The sequence below is a fragment of the Pipra filicauda genome, unplaced genomic scaffold (assembly GCF_003945595.2).
Source record: "Pipra filicauda isolate LSUMZ 115617 unplaced genomic scaffold, ASM394559v2 scaffold253_size2546935_pilon, whole genome shotgun sequence".
NCBI classification, from domain to species: domain Eukaryota; kingdom Metazoa; phylum Chordata; class Aves; order Passeriformes; family Pipridae; genus Pipra; species Pipra filicauda.
The window spans coordinates 350,748-371,061 of NW_024104369.1; the positions used below are offsets into that span (position 1 = coordinate 350,748).

Below are 20,314 nucleotides of genomic sequence, written 5' to 3' on the forward strand. Positions count from 1 at the left end.
AGGGTATGTTTTCACCTACACCAGATTGCGAGGAAACTTCAACCCCAGCAGGAGGGACCATGAACAAAAGTGAAAACAAGGGCTACCTGAGCAGGTAAAGAGGACAGGCTGTGCATACAGTAACTTGAATATGGTTATCACTTCCTTGTTTTCCTGGACTCCTTATAAGGCATACAGGGAAAATTCATTCAGGTGAAGATTTCTGTCAATCCCAGTCACTCTGGGTCCTAGAGAAACCCGGCCAAGAGATTCTGTTTGTATGTGTACAGCAAAGCTTAAAAGGGTCCTTCAAAATAACACCTTTAATTGTTCACCGAGGGAGTGCATTGAAGAGATGGATCATTACAATTGCCAAGTGAGTATACCTGGAGAGATGTAAAAATCCCATTTTTTCAGATTTCCTGATGTGTAGGGAAACTCGTAAGGGCAACTGTGAAAACAAACAAACAAACAAACAAAAAGCAAAAACCAAAAAGCAATTACATATTAAAATTGAGGACCTGGTTTCAGTATTTCAAGATACATAGTAATTGATTTTATTAATATTCCAGACTGAAAGGGAAATGCTGCAGTTGTGTGTTTTTTTAATATGTAGAAGGAGGAATAATTGCATTCCCAGTTCTGCAGCTGACTTGGAAAAAAAATCATGTCAAAAAAACTCTGCCTAATAAGTCACTGAATATTCTACAGCACAGATACAACTGCATAACAAGTTATTGCTATCTACTCTTTCCCCTTCCCAACCTGAAATGAATGCAAAATATGCATTTCTTACCACCTTATTAAAAGGAAATAAAATTTCTTATTTGTATGTTCCATTTCTTCCCATCTTTTCTGCTCTGCTATTGTCTGTTTTGAAAACCATTTGGTCAAGACAAGTCCTATCTTTTCATAGGTGCTTGCAATAGACTACATGGAGCAGCATAAAATTCTAATTTAGTAATTTGTGTTGCTGGCCTGAAAACATATACCCTTTTTCTCTACAGTCAGAAATCCTACTCAAGTTAGCTCATAAGGACTAGGTTGCTCTCACCAAGCAAGAAAGCTGGCAAGATCAGACCCCCCCTTTTCAGACTGGTAGTAGCTGCACTCTCAGGGCAGGATGTGAAAAGTAAGGATGGGTCTGTACTAGTTACACTCCTGAAACACTCCTGGGCATTGAGGCTAACTGGCACAGAAGGACCTGAGTTCATTCCAAAGTGCCTATTGGAACCATTTTAGCAACCAAATCGTGCCCAGAAATTGTTTGCAGAGAGTGTTAATTGGAAGAGGTCAAATTCATGCCAGGGAGCATTTTAACAGTTTAATAGCATAGACGATCTCATTCCAGTGCCTGGAAATATTCCCAGGCCCATCCAATTTTACTAGTATTTACACAGTCTATGGGTAGTTTCAATAGCAGCTCAAACTGGATTACATCAGGACTACCTTTGCTCTGCCCTTGTGTTCCCACCCCTTACCAGTCAGTGCTCATGTCCAAACAAGCAGTGAGCTGTTTCATACTGATCCAACTAAAATCCAATCACCTACTGTGGGGAAGGTGGGGGGCTGTTTTTCATCTGGTCCCTTGAACCCTGTGACTGTCCAGTCCAGAGTGCAAGGCAGAGTTGGCAGGAAAGGTGGGAATATGTTAGGCTGAATTTAGCCCAGTTTAGGCTGTTGCGGAACCATATCCTAACATTTCTATTTATAACAACAGTCCTAAGTCTCTTTCAACTGCTCTCTATACCTTGGAGTGTCCCTTGTAAGGCACTTGTTCAGCTACAGCAACTTTCCTGTGGCATGAAAAAAGCATTGATTAGATTATGTTCCCTCAGCTTGTGAAGACACAACTCTATCAGAACGCTGTAATTACATAAGGTCAAAAAGAAGTGTAACCAACTGAAAATGTTTGCTCTTACTAAAAACAAAAGTCCTCCTGTAAGTGCCATCTTATTTCCCTGTTTGTAACTGTCATTTGTGTACGTGTCCTTTAATATTGTTGCTGTGTTGACAGCCTTGCAGAGCTCCAAAACCCAGTGCTTTCCCTTTCAATGTAGAAGGTCACCCTGTAGCTCTTACCAGCCCCTGGTAATGTAACACTTCAAAGCATGTGCTCAAAGGACTCAGTGGCAGTCCTTCAGCCACCAAAACGTACCAGTCACCAGCAGTGTCCCAAATTAAGGACCAACCAGCTGAACAGCTGGCAATTAGCAATTGTTTATTCTTAGATTCAAGATATCAGACTTTTAAGTGTAGAGAGAATGAATAATACAGCCTACACAAAACTTACAAATTCTATTTGATATTATCACTTCCCCATTTGCTTGTGAGGTAATATTTTATATATGTCTTGGCAAGGACAGCATGGCTGGAGGCTAAGTGCGTGCCTGCCTCTGAATGGGGTGGCTGCCAAAGACTATCTACATAAGTCTTTCCTGAATAAAATAGCTAAGTTTCTGCAAATTATTAGGAACAGACCTCCCCAGATTGTCTGGAGAGAGCAGAGAAGAAAAAAAAAGTAGCAGAACTAACAACAATAAAAACACACAGGAAAAAGTGATATCTAAAGGTAAGTTGATCAGGACGTTCCTCTACTAGGTCAATGCTGTACTGGCTTTAACTATCTCTAGAAGAATAGAATTTCAATCTGGAGTAGCCATGCTGATGTGGGAAGGATGTGTAAAATCCTTTGGGGTCCTGGCATTGCTTGATTTGACAGGGTTTCCATCCTTCATAAGGGTTTTAAGAGAGTCTTGTTTCACTTACCCAAATTAAAGGCATCAATTCAATGAGATACAACAAAAAGGTAGTTTAGAGTACAGTCATAACACAATTATTATTGTTTCCATCAGCCACTATATTTTCATTTTGGAGCAAATTCTGGTTCAGTTAAATCAGAGTTACAGTTTTATAATGCCACATCAGAACAGAAAATAGCTGTTTATCTTTCACTATGGGCAATGTTGCAAAATGCAAGTCTGTGGCTCTCCAAAAGATAATAAAATCTGTATAGGTTAAAACCCTTAGTACATTTTCACCCATACCTGGCACTTACAATACACAAAGATAGCACAGATCTCTCAGCTTCACATAAAACCCAGCTCTTAACTCCCAATGCTCTTCTCACACACACACTCACCCTGAAAGCCTTGAAAAATATGGAGCAATTTAAAGTCTGAATGTCCCCTGGGCTGAGATGATTCTCAGAATATTTACAAAGGTAGGGGGAGGCATCTCCTGCACTTCAAAAAACATTTCTCTCTTCTGGTGAGAGGGGGTCTCCCTTCTTTCCACCATATAGAGCCACCATATTCACATCCTCAACGCATCTTTAAGAGGCAAAGGGCTGCAATTCGTAGGTCAGAGGCAGGTTACTTTGTACTTGGAACATCTGGTGACTTTATTCTCTCCCTGGTTGGCTTCCCAATCAAATTGGATTAAAAAGCTCCTGAAAATCTCTTAGTGAGGAATCAAAGTAGACTTTAAAGTTTTGGTCAAACTTTTTAACCCAAAAGATAGTAACTGAAAAATATACAAAAGTCTGCAGGTTAAAACACTTTTTTCTTGAAGAAGACATATGTTCCATAGCTGTATAGTCAAGTGCTTCCAGACTCTTGGGCCAGCAGAAATGGAAGGCATTTTCTTTGGAAAGTCTGAGCAGAAATATATGCCTCAGCAGCCTGACAGACACAGTTCCAAATATGTTTTAGAGGACTTCTGTCAGTTAGCTAAGCAATGAAGCCTGAAAAAAGTTTCCAAGCTTGAAACTTTGATTCATCTCTAAATTTAGAGCTAAAGGTGATTTGAGTAGCCACATAGCGGCGTGAGAGTCCTGAAAACAGGCCAGTCCAGCACAGACAGAAACCACAGACAAATGCTGCAGTGACACTGGAAGGACTGTCCTGTCTCTGCCTTTGCTGCAGGACAGGTCTGACAATGCTTTACAAAGAGCTGGTAAAAACATTTAAAGAGAAAGCAACGATCCCTAACAAACAGTTGTATTTAATGGGGAAATTCACAGTGATGGTGAATATGACTAATCAGCAACTTTTTTTTCAGTTGATACTACCTGCTATCTCTTTCTTTGTCAATCACCATGGCAAGAGATGGGTACTGCTCCAACAGCAAATGGCATCCATCCAAAGAAACCACTGTAAGCATTCAGGTCCTGTATAAGTGACATGGAGCCTGTTGTAAGCAAAGGTCTGAACATACAGGGATGGAGCTGCTTCACTCCAGCTCCTGTGTTTTGGGGTGTACAAATATCATATCCCATTAGGAGCCTAGGACCAAAACACCCCTGTGGAGGGTGAGCCACAGAGGCCACCGAGACATGGCCGGGCATATGGAAAGGCAAAGGTCTCCAGGTACTGTTTCCAAGCACACCTATGCACAGTGGAGAGCAGATTTGGAAGAAGAGGAGGAGTGTCTATAGCTCCTTCCAGAGGGTCGCAGAAGATGAAGAGCCACATAGAGGAAAGGAATTTTCCCCTCCAGCTCTGATCAAAGCAGGGCGTTTGGGATTGGTGACTCAGTCTGTGATTCATGCTCTGGTCTCCTCTGGTTTCCGGAGCAGCATGCTGCTGGTGGACCAGGGCAGAGAGTGAAGTCAACAACCTACCTCTGAACAAACAGAGAGGAAGAGAAGGAAGGAGGAGGAATTGCTCACCAACTGTGCAATGAGCAGCAGGCAGGCAAGTCAGGGTGTTTTCAACTCATGTTTACCTTACCCACAGCTCTGACCTGGCTGGTTCCAGCCGAAGGCATGAGCAAACCTCTGTTCTTGGTTTTCTTGGCATGGGTAAGCACCCTGAAAGATTTGTTTGCTTTTTGGATTTGAATACACTCTCACACCCAAAGCAAAATAATCAAACCTCTGAACTGCAGAAGGGCTCAGTTGGAACTGTAGGAAAATCACCTGGCATTGGAAAAGGACTGCCAACCAGCCTATGACACTCAAATCTGGCCAGGGACTTCCACACAGCCCATCAAATCTGGCCTTGGTTTCTGTCTGTTTTTCATGGTTACATGGTACCTCTTATTTTCCCTACTTGATAAAAACCTGGGGCAGGGGCACAAGAGCAAGCACCTCTCCTCAAGGCTGGTGCAAGGCTGAGCATATTTGGGATGGGAACGACACTGAATACTGACTGCACAGCTCCTCAGACGCCTGCACTTCAGCTGAAGAACTTTCTGTAACTTACTCTGTTCAGATTAATGCTAAATTCAGACCAGACCTGCTGTCCCCAGCACAGAAGGCCAAAGTGAGTCCCGAGCCAGGTGTGTTGGAGTGGCATGAAGGGCAAGACAACCCTTTAGCACAGCCCAGCAGCAAGCTGAGCTTGCTTTTGGAAAGGCCTCTCAGGTTATGCAAACATAACGTCTTCAGGCCTGACCATCTATATGTAAATTCTAAACTATGGAGCTGGGATTAAATCACTTGTAAAAAGTGATTCCACTCTGGCTTTACACACAGAAAATAGTTTTAGAGCTGACCTTACTGAGACCTACAGAGGTGTTGTGCTTTGCTACAATACATGGTTTGAATAAAGTTACTCTAGAATAACCAGAACAGATAAGAAAAGAGTGCTTAGCTCAGCACCCAAACAGCTGCTAAAAACTGAGGAAAATGGGCTCAGGTACTGCATGAAAGCATTTCTGAAGCTTCTCAGGAGTTATTCTGGGCTCAGCCAGCTTGATTTCCATTTACAGACACCCAGCGTTCAGGCCACTTGTTCCCACCAGTGGCTGACGTCTCTTTTTGGGAAAAGAGCAGGATTTAGGGTTTCAGGAGCTTTTGTGCAGAGTGCTGCCATCTTATGGCTACTCTGCTCCTCTGGAGTAGAGAAGTGAGGACTTTCTAACTCACGAGGAAAAAAGGTGTTCAGATACTGACAGGTCTGTTACCATTTAGCAATATTTTGCCTTGCAACTTATATAAGAATCTTTGGAGGCGTTCACATATTTTTTAAACAATTTAGTCACTTATATTAGAGTTAGTTATAATTTAGTTTGCATGTTTTTTTCAAATTCCATCTCTCACAGTAAACAGAACATTGTACTTCTATTGTCTTTGTTATAAGCTCAGTTACATGATTCTGAAATGTCAGAAATTGTTTGCAACATCTTTGTCAATGTAAATTGTTACTATATTTTATAAATTTTGCCTTATTCTTATGTGTTTCTTCCGGAAATAGGAAGGAAATTTAAACAAACCGTGTCTGTTCACATGTAAACAGGAACATTGGAAAAAACAACATTATATATAATGATTAGTGCTTCTACAATTCTTAAAGAACTGATCAGAACTGTCGATATTCTATATCTAATAAAACCATGCAAGACTAGGAACATGTAAATAGAACCACCTCTAAATAAAAATAAAATCAACTAAATCAAGTATTTTGATGAGTAAAACGAAAAGGATAATGCAGAGCAGATTTTCCCTAGCAATGTTTTCTAGGAGTTCAAAATGATTAATCGTGTAAATACTGGCAGTAATATTAGATCCACTGATACATACGTTTCTTATCTCATACATTTGCAACTGCATTGCTGTGCTTTAGTTGGACACTTAGCACACAGATTTATCACAATTTTAAAACAATATTTAAAAAAATTTAAATCTTAACATTTTGTAGCATGTCAATATGACACAGGAGGCCATAGAGTCATGCTTTCTATCTGAACCCATACATTAGCAGAAATTTAAAAAAATACTATTGCCACAGCAGTACAAAGCAGAGGGCATAACACTGCAAAAGATCCCATAGATACCGAAGATGTGTCCTTTCATCTTACACAGCTCTGTTAATAAACTTATGAAAATTCATCATAAGGCTACTCAGACTGTTTGACTCTCTGGCAGAGAGGCAAATAGAAAGTGGCTCTACTCACCGTTATGCAAGAGCTAGGTTAATTCTTATTATCCAATTTGCAAGCAGATAACTTCCATTTCACTGTGATACCCACACCTATAATACTTTGTTCCTGTTACTCTTACTAGAAGATTGTTTCAGAGATTTCACTCTTCTCATGGCTGGAAACCTTCACAGCTCCAGCCTGGACAGACTAACTTTCAATTTATATCCATTTATTTTAATTACAACATTGTCTGGCAACTTAAATAACTTCTTTCCCTTCCTAGGATTTGCCCTGCCCTTTTTCCCCTCCTCTTGATATATTTATAGATAGCAACTGTATATGCCTCATTCTTTGTTTTGTCCAATACTACTTTTCTGTATTTCTTTCAATGCTCTTTCCTAACTTTGGGTGACCGTTTTCGGTACCCCAGAGAAGCTTTGACCAGTGCCTCCTACAACGGTGTCCTAACTTAGGTATCCCTTCTTTGAGTCTCCTATATCATATTTAAGAAGGATCATTTTTCCCTCTCCCATGGCTCCATCCCAGCTCTCTCAGCATCATTAAATGACTAACCAAGACCTTGTGGTCCTTCTGTTGTCCAACTGATCCGATTTACAACAGAAAGCATTTCTACCTCCATTTGGATGTGGTCCAGTACTTGTACAATTAAATTGTACCCCACACCTTCAGCTCTCTGTTCCCTCACAATTGTATATAGGGGAATAACGGTACAGATATTTTTCTCATCTGACCACTCCACCTTTAGGAACAATGGAAAGTGTTAACACTTTGAAGGACTAGATGAAACAGTGACACTTGAAAATCTCTACACAACCTTAAAGTTGCCAAACAATGCCCTTTCCAGAGAGATGGTACCATACATACATTCCCCCAGTCCTAATACACTGTATTAAACAGTTATTGCTTATTTTCTCTATTTTATCTTTGCACCCTTATTTATTCTTTCTTGCAAAATGTGCACAAAATTTTCATATTACTAAGGTTAATTAATGAAGTTGTAGATCTGATATCACTTTTTCATATGCTCTTTCTGTCTCCTTTGTTTTGGTAGATCTTTAAAGAAAAACTTGATCCCGTACCTGAAATTTAATTTTGCTTCTTTGAGCATTTTAGGATGTATAACAGACACTATTTCGCTATAGGCCTACTACACTTTGTATTTAGTTTTCAAGTTTCTACAGATACTTCCCATCCTGATTCTATTTTACTCCATGATCTATACCATCATCTTCACAGAATTTACTTGGTTTGGGCACTGTCCATATAGGCTTTGATCTCTACCCCATCCTTGCCACATACCAGACCCCCTTTTATCTGTGTGGTAGGAGAAACTCTCAGTCTTTCAAATGTTGTTTACAGGTGGCATGTCTGTAAATTTGACAGATCTGACTGCATCCTCTTCTTCTAGGTTACCAAAATACTGTTTTCACTGATGATCTGGTATAGTAGGGATTTCTTCCCCTATGACTTTCACGCTCTTTGCTCACTCCTAATGTTTATTTTTTTTTAAGGATTTGTAAGGTGCTAACACCCTTCACTCTCTACTTACAGTGCAAATTACAGATGTTTAAATTATTATTTAAATTAAATTAATTCTAATAGATTTGGAACCTTCAACCAATTTATATCACTAACTAATTCCTTTAGGTACAATACTTCAAAAGGACAAATTCTGAGAAACTAACGGGCCTATTCTTGTTCGTTCTTTCACTTATTTTGAGTTTTATCAAGTTGGGATAACTTTAGCTAGGTTATTTTCTACAACCAGCTGCTCTATGTCATCACTACCTAACAAAGACCACCTAGAATAGCATCATGGTAGTCCAGTGACTGCTCAGTGATGAAATCTGCCAGTTATTATGCCCTGGAATAACTGGCTCTATCGTTATCAGAAACATTTGCTTTATACTCTATTTCTGACGAGTTTAAATCTCCTGCAATGAGGCAATGCTTGGGAGTTTCTCTTCCATGTTTTTAGTAATCTGATTTAGATCTAAGTGTAACAGTTCCTTAGCGGTCCTTCAGAAGACCTTTAGTTTGACAAATTCCATTTTGCCTATGTTACCTTTCTCTGCCTCTGTAGGCAACTTCATTGCTACTGAGTGATGCCTCTGTACCTCTGGTTTTATTTCTAGTTTTCTTAACAGACTACACATTAGTTCAAGTGCATTTCAGCCACAGATTACTCATCCACCCTATTTCACTATTCTTGGAAGATTCGGAGTCATCCTGAATGCTGCAGTTCTAGCCTGTGTGTGTTTGTATGTGATTTTTGTACACAAACATCTCAGGTCCTCTTGTATGACTATGTGCAATTTTTTTTTAATTATCACATTCCTCTTATACCTGACATCCAGGCCACACACATCACATTCACACTCACATCAGGCACATCAGTGCTGATTTTGCCTGTCCATTTCTTTCCCCATTTCTTGCCCATCTTTGCTCCCACTTCTTTCTCTTCCATATATCCGCCACTTTCTGCTTTTCAGAACCAGGCATGGAAGTTACTTACAAGTGTCCCCCAGAGATTCTCTACTATTTCTTAGCTTACAATTCTTTTACTTACCATACTGATATATTAATATATATGTTGTTATCATCTGCTATTTTTTAGCATGCTACATCATCTAATCCTATTATATTATATTGAAATAAATTATAACAATCTCGGTTCCAGAAAATTAATACTGTCTTTGCTGCAATGTAGGTCATGTAGTTTGTGTTTCTTTCTTCTCAAAAGTTACATGCCTTACAACACTCTTCATAATACCAATTCGTAAGACATCTGTTGCTCTTTATTATCTTGCATGCTTTAACACACCCTCTTCAGGAATGAAACCGTGAAGTGGGAGCTTTTCCTTCAGGACAAATGCACTCACACAGATTTTCTCTGTTTTTTGTTCTTTCCAGTGCTCGCTCCTCAGTCTTTTATCCTACAATGTGATCTGGTACAGTTATATTTCATCTCAGAGATGACTGCATTGCCAGAGGCACTAAAATGGCTTCTGTCTTATAAACGGGACAAATAATAAAACTCCATGCACATACTCTGTGTGCATTTGTCTGGAATACACTCATTTTAGCTTAAAACTATGCTCTAACAGTACTGCTGACTTTATATTTATGAGGTAGCTTTAAAATAGCTTCAGTTAAAATAAGTGTGTTTTTGCATGAGAGAACTAAAGTGAAAGTTTGAATATAGTTTTGAACTTGAGTAACTATGTGAGATGTCTCATCAGTTCTCCTGGAGATATTTTAGTCATTGGGAGTTAATCATTACCTGAAATTACAGGAAAAACCTATTCAAAGGCATTCTACCATATAGTGTTGTGTTAGGGAAGAAATGCAGACACTGACTCATAGTTGTCAGTTATTTATTGAGTCAGTTATGCTGTGATTCTTTCCAACATTATTTTTGCTTTTGATTTACAGTAAGATACTGATCTGGTGGATGAGACTCTCTCAATTAGAGCAAGACCCTGCCCACCTTAATCAGGAGAGATGCTTGAGTGTCTAACTACCATAGGGTCACTACAAAATTTTAAAACTGTATGAGAAATACACATAAGGGTAAAGAGGTTAATGAGTTAACATTTATTTGAAAGAGGCATCTGAATGCCCTTTTACATCAGAAAGTGATAGCTGTGCTCAACAACTGAGAGGAACAGGAGAAGCCAAGGAAAAATTTAAACAGGTCAAACAGTGGTGCTATGGTTGCTCCCAGCGACTGTGACAAGACATGGATAAGGAGATAAGCAAACCTCCTGGAAACAGCAGACACGGGGCTTGGGCTGACACACAGGAGGTGCCTCACTGCACTTTCTGTAGACACAGTCAAGAACAAACTTGTTCCTAACTTGGGGATATCAGATGCTTACTGCTACAGAGTACACCTTTCTTTCTGTACTACAAAGCTAGGCAAGTTCCTCTCTGGCTCTGTAGTGTGTGAACTTTCTTGAATGTAGGAAAAACAGAAATTCCTTCTTCTGCCTGTGTCATGTTAACCTGAAGATTAGACAGGATGGGTACACGACCTACAAGTCAAAAATCACGGTAACCATTTCAGGTAAGATTATCTAATAGATAGTGTCAGCAGTGGCCTGAATATGCTAATAATGTCTTGTGGAAAGTGCATATTTTTTACGTTCTCATGATGTCAGCATTTTCTACCTCATTGTGAAAGTTGATCAATATTTATGGTTTTAAACATACAGAGAAGCAAACAAAACCATTGCAGTTATTTATTCAGACACACAACTATCCACAATGTCTGTGCAGTCATATTACTGATAAAATCATTCATTTTTGCTAGGTCTCCTTCATCATCAGCTTTCTCATGTGGAGTAATAAAGCCTAATTTTCCTTCATTCTGAACTGATGTTTATGTTCTCATGTTTTACCACCTGATTCATCCTCACCACTTTTATAGGAGTATTTTTTTTTCTTCCCCTGCTGCTTCAAAAATCCCTTCTCATGTTTATTTGCTATGCTTGTGGATTGAGCAATGACAGTTTGATTTAGCTAATGCTTCTGAACTTCCATGTTAATGAATCTTTCAAGACTTGGCCTTTTGCTTACATTTTTCTAAGTTCATAGTCTCCGTAGTGTATAGTTTTCTTTATGAACCTGGTACTGTGCTTCTTCTGTTGTTTCTACTGATGCTTGAGGGAGATTGTTCCTTGAAAGTAATTGCTCCACTCTTACAACCAGAACCAGTCTAGGTTCAGGGCATCACAAGCTCCAATCTGCACAGCCTTCCTGGCTGAAGAAATTCCTGAGTGCAGCTCTTGTAGCAGAAATCTAACAATCTCTTTTGTTTATAATGTCTATTAAGACTCTGAATAACAGCACAGGCATCACAGAGGCTTGATTCTATTTCACAAGGACAGCAGGTAAATATTGCCAGAAAAATAACGGTCCACTGTCAGGAGCAAGGGATTTCCAAATCTGAGTCTGAAAGCCTGGGTGGAGGACAGCCAAGCACAGGAGATGTGGAAGCCAGGAAAGGGTCGGAGAGGGAGCAAAGCTTGCTGAAGCTGATTTTTAAAAACCATTGTAGCTATTGGCTGTAGCTTTAATATCCGTTGCTGTTGGATGAGATTAATTGCTGCTAGCATGGCACTCAAGGAAGCAAGAAGTATCTTCTAGGGATAACAAGGTTCATCATTCCAAGTAGGTTTTCTGTCCTGGAGAGAAATGACAGCATTTGCAGTCCTATCCCTAGACTGTTCTGCTAAGGGAAGAAAAACCAATCTCTCCACGACCCTAATAAGACACCTCAGCAGACACAGTCAGGGATCTTTATCATACGAGTGCCATTCCTAGGTAGTCTGTCAGAGCCTCATTTCAGGGGCAGCGCTAAATGAAACCTCATTTGGACCAAGGTCTACCCAAGGATTGCCTCATCAGCCTTCAGGCTGTCTGGGTGCCAGCAGTGGGAAACAAACCCTAAAGGAGAAACCTATCCCTGGATTTGCAACTCTGTAGCCTAGGAAAAGGATGAGAACTGCTACCAGAGCAGCACTCCTCCAGCTCTGCTCTACCGAACTTACTTGCCTGCTTTGGGTGCTACTGGGAAAAAGTGCTGAGTAACTGTACAGGAAAATCAGATGAATTCGTTTGTGTTTTCTTTTATGTAGGGTACCAGAGAATGCCATTCAGATGCTGACCAGGGGACAGACATCTGATTTAAGAGGCATATTCCTATCTTCCTAAACTTTCAAAAAGAAATATTGTTAATGACAGGACAGGCATCTCATGCATCCCCAAGCTCCTTCACTCTGATAGCTTGAATGTTTAATCAAAGCTTTGACAGAGGAGTAGATCAGGACTACTGTATCATTTTCCCTTCAAGGCATGCTTCAGCAACCTGATGCAGATTGCTAGGTCGATGAGATATATCAATATTGTAAGACACCACATGTCAGGCTGAACACATTGAAGGCTGTGTTAAATTTGAACATAGGTCATGAATCACTCAAACTTATTCAGCCAACCAGAATTAATATGAAAATTATGAGTAATAAGGGGCTTTTGTTTTGTTTTTATATAAGCAGGAGGATGAGGCATCTGAACAAAGGTTCATATGAGACAACAACTGTAACTCTGCTCATGTAGGAATGGTTCAGACATTTGGATCACGATGCAGAAAAATCTACATTTGTGTTTTGTTGAAGACTTCACCCTAGCTTTCTGAGAATTAAAACTTTGACAACTTGATTTGGGGAGAGACTGTTAAAACCATCAAGTCTAGTAAAAAAATAATAAACTGTATATAAAACAAAAGTTTTTAAGAAAGCTTCCCCCTATATCTCCTGAAGAGAGAACAGATCATGTTAAAATTGAATGCTAATTAGTTTTTCTCTTTTTCACCATTTATAACCTTGTTAGCTAAATTTTCTTACAAAGATAATCTGTAAGGTTATTTTAGATTAGATCTCAAACACAAACTCAGTCACTAAAGTGCACTGAATAGTCCTTGACTTTACTGCTACTAACAATGACTCTATGCCCTACACATCATGATAAGTATTTACATGTTCTTACATACTTTGAACAATATGTCATCATGATTCATCATCCTTTATCTGTCTTTGTTTTTGCTGATTTTGCTTCTTTTATAGCTCATCTCTGTCTAGACCAACACACAACTCCTTCTAAACACAAGTTTAATGATACCTAGACATGTAAGCTCAGATGGGGAAAGAGATGGTGGTCTCATCAGATTAACCGTTTGCTTTTCTATTTCAGTACCATGGAAAAATTTTGCTTTCAGAAAAAAATTTTTTTCCTCCTTATTGTGGGATGTGCATTGATGAAGCATCTGACATTCACTGCAGACTATTATTGAAAGCTCTTGCTGCAATGAGATTACTCATTCACTTTTTGCACATTTTTAGTAAGTGTGTGGTACCTCAGAACCTGTGCCTGTCACTGGGGCCGGCACAGAAGCACTCACTGAGCTCCACACAGCTCTACTAGAAGGAAGAGGACTGTTTTTTGGCATCAGGAATAGCAGTAGCTCAAGAGTGAAAGACCATTGTTCATAAGTGGCACAATCATCAGAGGCGGTGGCACAGCAAAAGAAGTGCTGAGAGCACTGCAACCAGAGATGCAAGTAACAGGTCTATTCATAGCCCTGCTTTTCCCCAGGGAATGGCATCTTGCGAGTGACTTCATTAGCTGCTGACAGCAGACAGACTGCGACGCGCTGGGAGCGAAAGGGAAACACTCATCAGATGGCCCCAACCACAACTGAGGAAATGCACAGAAGAGATAACTGGCAAGCATGGTCCTTTCCTCTCTGTTCAGAAGAAGTTAGTCACATCCCTGAATGCAATGCTGTATTTCTTTTCTTTTGGCAGGGCTCTCTTCTTGTGTACAGACTCACTCTGCACAAAGGGTGCTGCTGTCGATTCAATGCACCCTTGGAAACTACCCAGGCTGTGGGAGATGGGATCTGAATTCCAGATCAGTTGCTAATTGTAAGAAAAAACCCCAAAAGTCTTGGCATTTGTTACTTTTAATAGTCAAAAGAAGACACCCACCAAGCCTTGTTACCTGCCATGCAAATCTGCCCTGTGTTTGACTTCTCGCACTGTGTGCAATAGAACTTCCCTCACTGCATGGCCAGCAGGATGTGTGCTCTCTTAGGTGTCTTCAATGTATTTACTTACAGAACAGGGTCACACAGCCCAAATGACCCGTACCCATAAAAGCAGGTATCCCCACTCCCTTCACAAGATTAAACACATCCCTCCCTACCGAACTAACTTAGAGGGTATTGTTTGTTTGCCTGCCAGTGCCCTCCACGCTCAAAAGATCTTACAACAGCTAAAGAGCTGAGAGCTGAAACACAAGGTTTTCTATACACAGGAACTTCCTACTTTGCCCCAAAAGTTTACAGAAAAGCACATTGCCTTACCTGCCTTTCCCCAGTACACTTGTGCATTTTTCGGGTGCAGAGCAGACTTGCCAACATCACAGCCATTCTTGCGCTGCAGCCCAGCTTTCTGCTGGATCTGTCTTTCCGTCTTTCTCCGTGTGGCAGCTGCCTTGCTGCTTGTCAGCCCTGAAGCCAAGCCTCCTTTTTAAAAGCACACCACCATCCTCCTCCTTCTAACTTCATTTTTCTCTGTGGATTCTCCAGGCTTGCCGAGTGTCTGTGTTTCAAACATTAATACTTTGATTACTGGCTTTCTTTAGCAGGTTTTCTACTCTCCAAACCCTATCTCCTATAGAAAGTTTGACAAAAACTGGCCTAAAATGCCATTAATTGAAAGTCCTGTTCTTCCCAGAAGAAACGCTAGTAGTCCTTCATAACCAAGCAGGCTATTTATAGGAATGGTGACAGTACAATGAGTATGAGGCTGTCCAGACAAGACAGGATGATAGAGGCTGTTCATAAAATCAAAACTAGAATTCACGTGCTGTGTGTCAATAGCGATTTAAGCAACCACTTTCTTTCTCCATTCCAGAGGGAAGAAATAAAAGCCCTCTTAGCACAGGGACACACAAGACATTGTCACTGGAATAATGAATCCATTATTTTAAAGAACAATGTTGAAGTTTTGTATCTCTTATAATCCTAATCCCCCCTCTTTCTGTAATGCAGTGCTTCCGCCTCTTGTGCACCTGCTTTCACACTTCCCAAAGGAGCTTCTTCCCCATAAACTGCACTGCAGTTTCGTCTTAACAGACATATAACTAGGTTCTTTAATCTGAGCAGCAGAATACAATTAGTTTGGGATAAAGAACAGAGGGATCCCAGACAAGCCTCAGACAAAACCAGAAAGGCAGGGAGGCAGAATTACCTTAGGGAATGCGCAAGGAAGCATCAGTGCCAGCTGGGTTGTGAATCAGAACAGCAAACAGCTGTAACACTTTCTTCTAAGGTACTCGGTGGGAAGCCAGGCATAAAGAACAGAAGCATCCCAGTGCATTTCCCTGTGCAGGAGATGAGGAGCTGGGGAAGCACTGTAAGAAAAGGAAAAACATGTTTAAAGCAGGCAGAGATGAAATAAGGATCTAATGTAGGGTTAGGAATGCTCCTAGTGAAGGATTAGAAAAACTTGTGAAGAGGCAGGAAAATCACATTACTTGGAGTGGGGCTGGAAGCTGCAGTGCCTGGGGCACCCTGCAGTGGCACAGTGGGCTCAGCAGCCCACTGGCCCCTTCCCCATGGCCAGGCTGCCCTGATACAGGGGCAGAAGAGACCAGCGCAGACCTCACGGGTTCCAGCTGAAGACCCCTTACCACCAGAACTGCCACTTTTCCCTCTACCTACAGTAATAAATAAAGCCACCACCCAATCTCTGCAAGATCCAAGTAGGAAGATAACAATCAGCTCATGTTCCACTCTGCCTTGTCAGCCCTTTGGGCTGATGCACATAGGTGGAGAGGCAATGACCCCCTGTGCTGACTCTCCCTGTGTTTGAAGGCATGTGGGGTGTGCTGCCAGGGAACAAACACCCTGTACTGTCCTCTCCCCCGCCCACCTACAAAGACATGAAGCCCCTTAGCAAACTTCGCCCACCTTGCACTTACGGGTGACTCTCACCTGAGAGCTGGTGGCACAGTTCCTGCAGCAGCTGTGGGGTCCCTCGCAGGCTGGGTGATGGGGGGTGCTGCAGTGCATCCCCACGAAGCTCTGCACCACTCGAGCTCTGCTCAGCCTGTCCCTGTCCTGAGCCACTCTCAGATGGGGCCAATTGAGCTGCAACGTGGCACTCAGTGAGGACCATGTTTGGAGAGCAGAGCCCAGGGAGGCAAACCGTGGAGACTGCTAGAGGTTACTTCTTTAATGGCAGTGTCACTCATGACTGTGTTTGCTTTTTGACAGAAAGTTGCCTTGGGTCAGAGATGGCTCTGTGTTTAGTCCAGCCTGTGCTGGGGTGTGAAAGGACAGTGGTGGAAGGCAATTTTCCCACAGAAGCATCCAAGTGGCAGAGGTGTTTCAAAGCAGAGGGAGAAGGGGAACAAATGACAATCAAAAGAGCTTCAGGGAGCCAGGCATGGACCCAAAATGGAATTAATAAGTGAAGCAGTAAGGTCAGAGTAGAAGAAATAGGCTACATTGTAAGAGAAGAATCCCTTAGAATTGAATGGAAAAACTATCACAGCACAAATTTTGCTCTGAAGAAGTAACATTTGTGGCCTCCCTATAAACCCATATCATGGCTTTTCACCGATATGTCCCTGAAAGCTAATTAGAGCCTGAAGTCGTAAATTGGCAGTTGATTAGGAGGCCAGAAGCACCAAAAAAACATGGATACCGCAAGAAAGCCCACTGTGCTTCTCCAGCCAGGAGCCATGTGGGGTGGGCAGCACTTCTCTGCCCTCCCCATTTTTGACTGACAGTCAGGTACAGTGAGACATAAATTGCCTTGGCAAATTGTGTCCGGTGCATGAGCTACTGAGCAGCAATTCCCCGATGTGCCAAAAGCCCAAGCCACTTGTGGCAGCTGAGGAGCACAAGGCAAAGGGACGCTGAGCTGAGGCAAGGGGGACTGAGGCAAGGGGGACTGAGCTGTCCTGAGGGCAGCAGGTGAGATCCAGCACATCAGCAGCACCGGAGATCTCCTCCGCCCTCTCACAAATCCAGCAGCCCAGCCCCATGCACCAGGCGCTGATATGCATTTATAGGTATTTATATAACACCAATCAGAAAGACGATTTTCCTGAGCTTTTACCATCAATGTGGCACTAGGTCTGTGACACACTAGGGAATTCCATTATGGACCTTTAAAAATGGAATTTAAATGGCTACAGAATGACTTGCTAATAATAGGTGGCAATAAAACCTCTCTACTTAATACAAATATCACATGAAAAGAGGGAGACCAAGCGCTTCCATACTGTGTTTGCCTTCCACACACCTTCCAATAGACATGACTGGATTTTTGCTTTGATACCTGGAGGAATATATTGCTAACAACTAGAACTGAATTTGTACTTAGATATGTATTCCAGGGAAAAATATTACCCAAGTTGTCTGCAGTGTTAGCAAGTCATTAACTTTTTTTTCTTTTCTTTATACAGGCACAGAATTAAAACATTAATTACCTTTTTAAATAAAGATATAAGGCTTGATTCATCTCACATGTAATTTTGTAATTTTGATCCTATTGATTGATTTATTTCTTCAGTAATCCCTAAGGATCAAGAGTCATGGAAAATTTGAAGTGAAAGAGGATGTTTGTTAAACACAACTACAGGTGCCTTAATGCACAAACAATAAGTAAAACCAGAAAATATTTTCCCTGGAATAAAATGCAAACCCCCTTAATCCCCAGAAATTCACTGCTTTTCTTCAGAACAAGCATTTATTGGCAACATACACTTCCCTGAACTAGGTAAAACTCCCAGCTGCAAGAACAGTGGCAGTAAACCAGAGGTTTGAACATGCAATGAACAAATTACATGTAGAATTATTTTTGACAGGCTCAGTGAAATCAAATGCTATCATTGCTTATGGCAATCCACCTCACTGACCATATTGAATTTGCCTAGATACATCCCTGAGAGCAAAAACTGCAGCTGCCTGGCATAAAACCTCTAGATACAGAAGCCAAAAAAAATCCTGCGTAAGAACTTTATCAGAGCAGGGAGGATAAACCCCTTTATATCCCTGCTATGCAAACTTAAGTGATAGAAGTACCTGAATATTTTATGGGACAGAATCTTCTGATATATATTTATTCAAGGTGTCCAAATACTTCAGGTCTGTGTTTTTGAAAATATTTACTTGATCTGTGGTTAAATCTTTGGGTCAAATTAGTGCTAAGTTAAGTCACACCACTTTACATCATGATGGACAAATATTGCCTTTACTTGATGTGTAGATATAAAAGAGGCTGAAGGTAGTGGTGGAATCAGTTTATATGTTATTACTTCTATTAGCCTGCTACCTTAAGCAGAAACAGAACTTCATGGTAGAAATTGTACAAATATCCTTAGATACAACTCATACCCAGAAACCCGACACAGATGAATTAGTTCCACAGCAACAGAGGTAAATTTTGCACAGGAGTTGCTAGAAAAGGGGCATGGCAACGGGGATGGACTCAGAGCATGATGCAGTCTGCTAGCAAACTGCAGCAGAAGACCGTATGGACTGAGGAGGGACTTTGTGATACTACAGGAGCAAATGAGCTTTGCTTCTGCTGTCTGGAAAGGGGACTGCTGAGCACTGTGCTGGGGAGAAATCAGGCATCACTCAGGGTCTGCCCCAGACCAAGTAAAGTGTCAGAAATTACTGTTCAGAACAGAATTTAGTAGTAAATATATGAGTTCTATTTTATCACTCATAAGCCTGGGTGGAATAAAATGTAATGTAGGGTTAATAATCTCAAAGTATCAATAAGGAAAATTTATATCAAAATATGATTTCCATAATTAATAAAACAGGCAACTATTATACTATGCAATGAATGGTTACATGTGTCTTGTGAGACTGAGTTCTTAGCAACACCACAGATCACTTTATTACAACTTTACAATTGCTTTTTTAAAACATTCATAAAGCAGTAAAATATCTGAATAAGCCAGAATGAGTCTTATTTACTTATTACTGTTATTTATTACACTGCATAAATGGACACTGGCCTTAATTCATGTTTAAAAAGCAAAGACATTAAAGTGATGCATAGTTACAGCAACCCTAACAAAGCATCTAAACTTCAAACATTATTTTCACAGCCAAATCAATTTCTGAAAATCCTTACACAGTAAAGGATATACCATTAAACCTTCTATGTTATTTATACAAATTATAAAAATAAATGAGCATTGACAAACTTATCTATATTTCAGAATGAATTATGTTCTCTTTTGCAGCCAGCATCATATTTGATCAAGAAACTCATTGGAACCACGGGGAATCTTTTTTTTCATCAGTTTTTCATCAGTTGAATGTGCTTTTTAACATTATTAGCTGCAAATTAAAGTGATAATAGAAACAGACCTAGAATATATGCTCTGAAGCCTTTAACCATGCACTGCACTACTTACCACTCAGGACAAACCTTTCAATTCAGAAAGTGTTGAATGTATTACCAGGCCCAATGTCCAGAACCTCTGCTAGACATATCATTTGTCTCTGTTGTGGTAATAAAGAGATTCCTGGCACTCTGGTATTAAGAAACCAGAAATAATATATTAGTTTTACTTTTCCACTGCTACTTAATATGAATGCATACAATAGAGCACGTAGTTTAGAAGACTATGAAGATAGTATCCTATTGAATGACAGACTGTCTGGTTGATTTACATGAAATACCAAGTGTTTGTATGAGAAAAGGTTAAAATTAGATTGACGAGCAAATGTGCTACCAGACTGCTGGCTGACAAATGGCAAAGTTATGCCAATGTATTACTTATTCTGGAAGCGCCCAAGAAGCAAGCAGGAGGATAGTAATTCATGTGCTAGAATACATTCACATTT

The 20,314-nt window shown here is 40.6% G+C and overlaps 1 protein-coding gene across 2 annotated transcripts in view; it reads right to left on the reverse strand.

Moving 5' to 3' along the window:
- Positions 1 to 15,050, reverse strand: part of ITGB6 (integrin subunit beta 6) — a 94,621-nt gene extending 79,571 nt beyond the window's left edge. For both annotated transcript variants that reach the window (XM_039382068.1, XM_027734160.2), the window contains exons 1-2: positions 14,795 to 15,050; positions 366 to 430 (exon numbers count right to left, since the gene is read on the reverse strand). The gene's annotated coding sequence lies outside the window, so the exon portion shown is untranslated. The remainder of the gene's footprint in view (positions 1 to 365; positions 431 to 14,794) is intronic.
- Between the last annotated feature and the right edge of the window lie 5,264 nt (positions 15,051 to 20,314).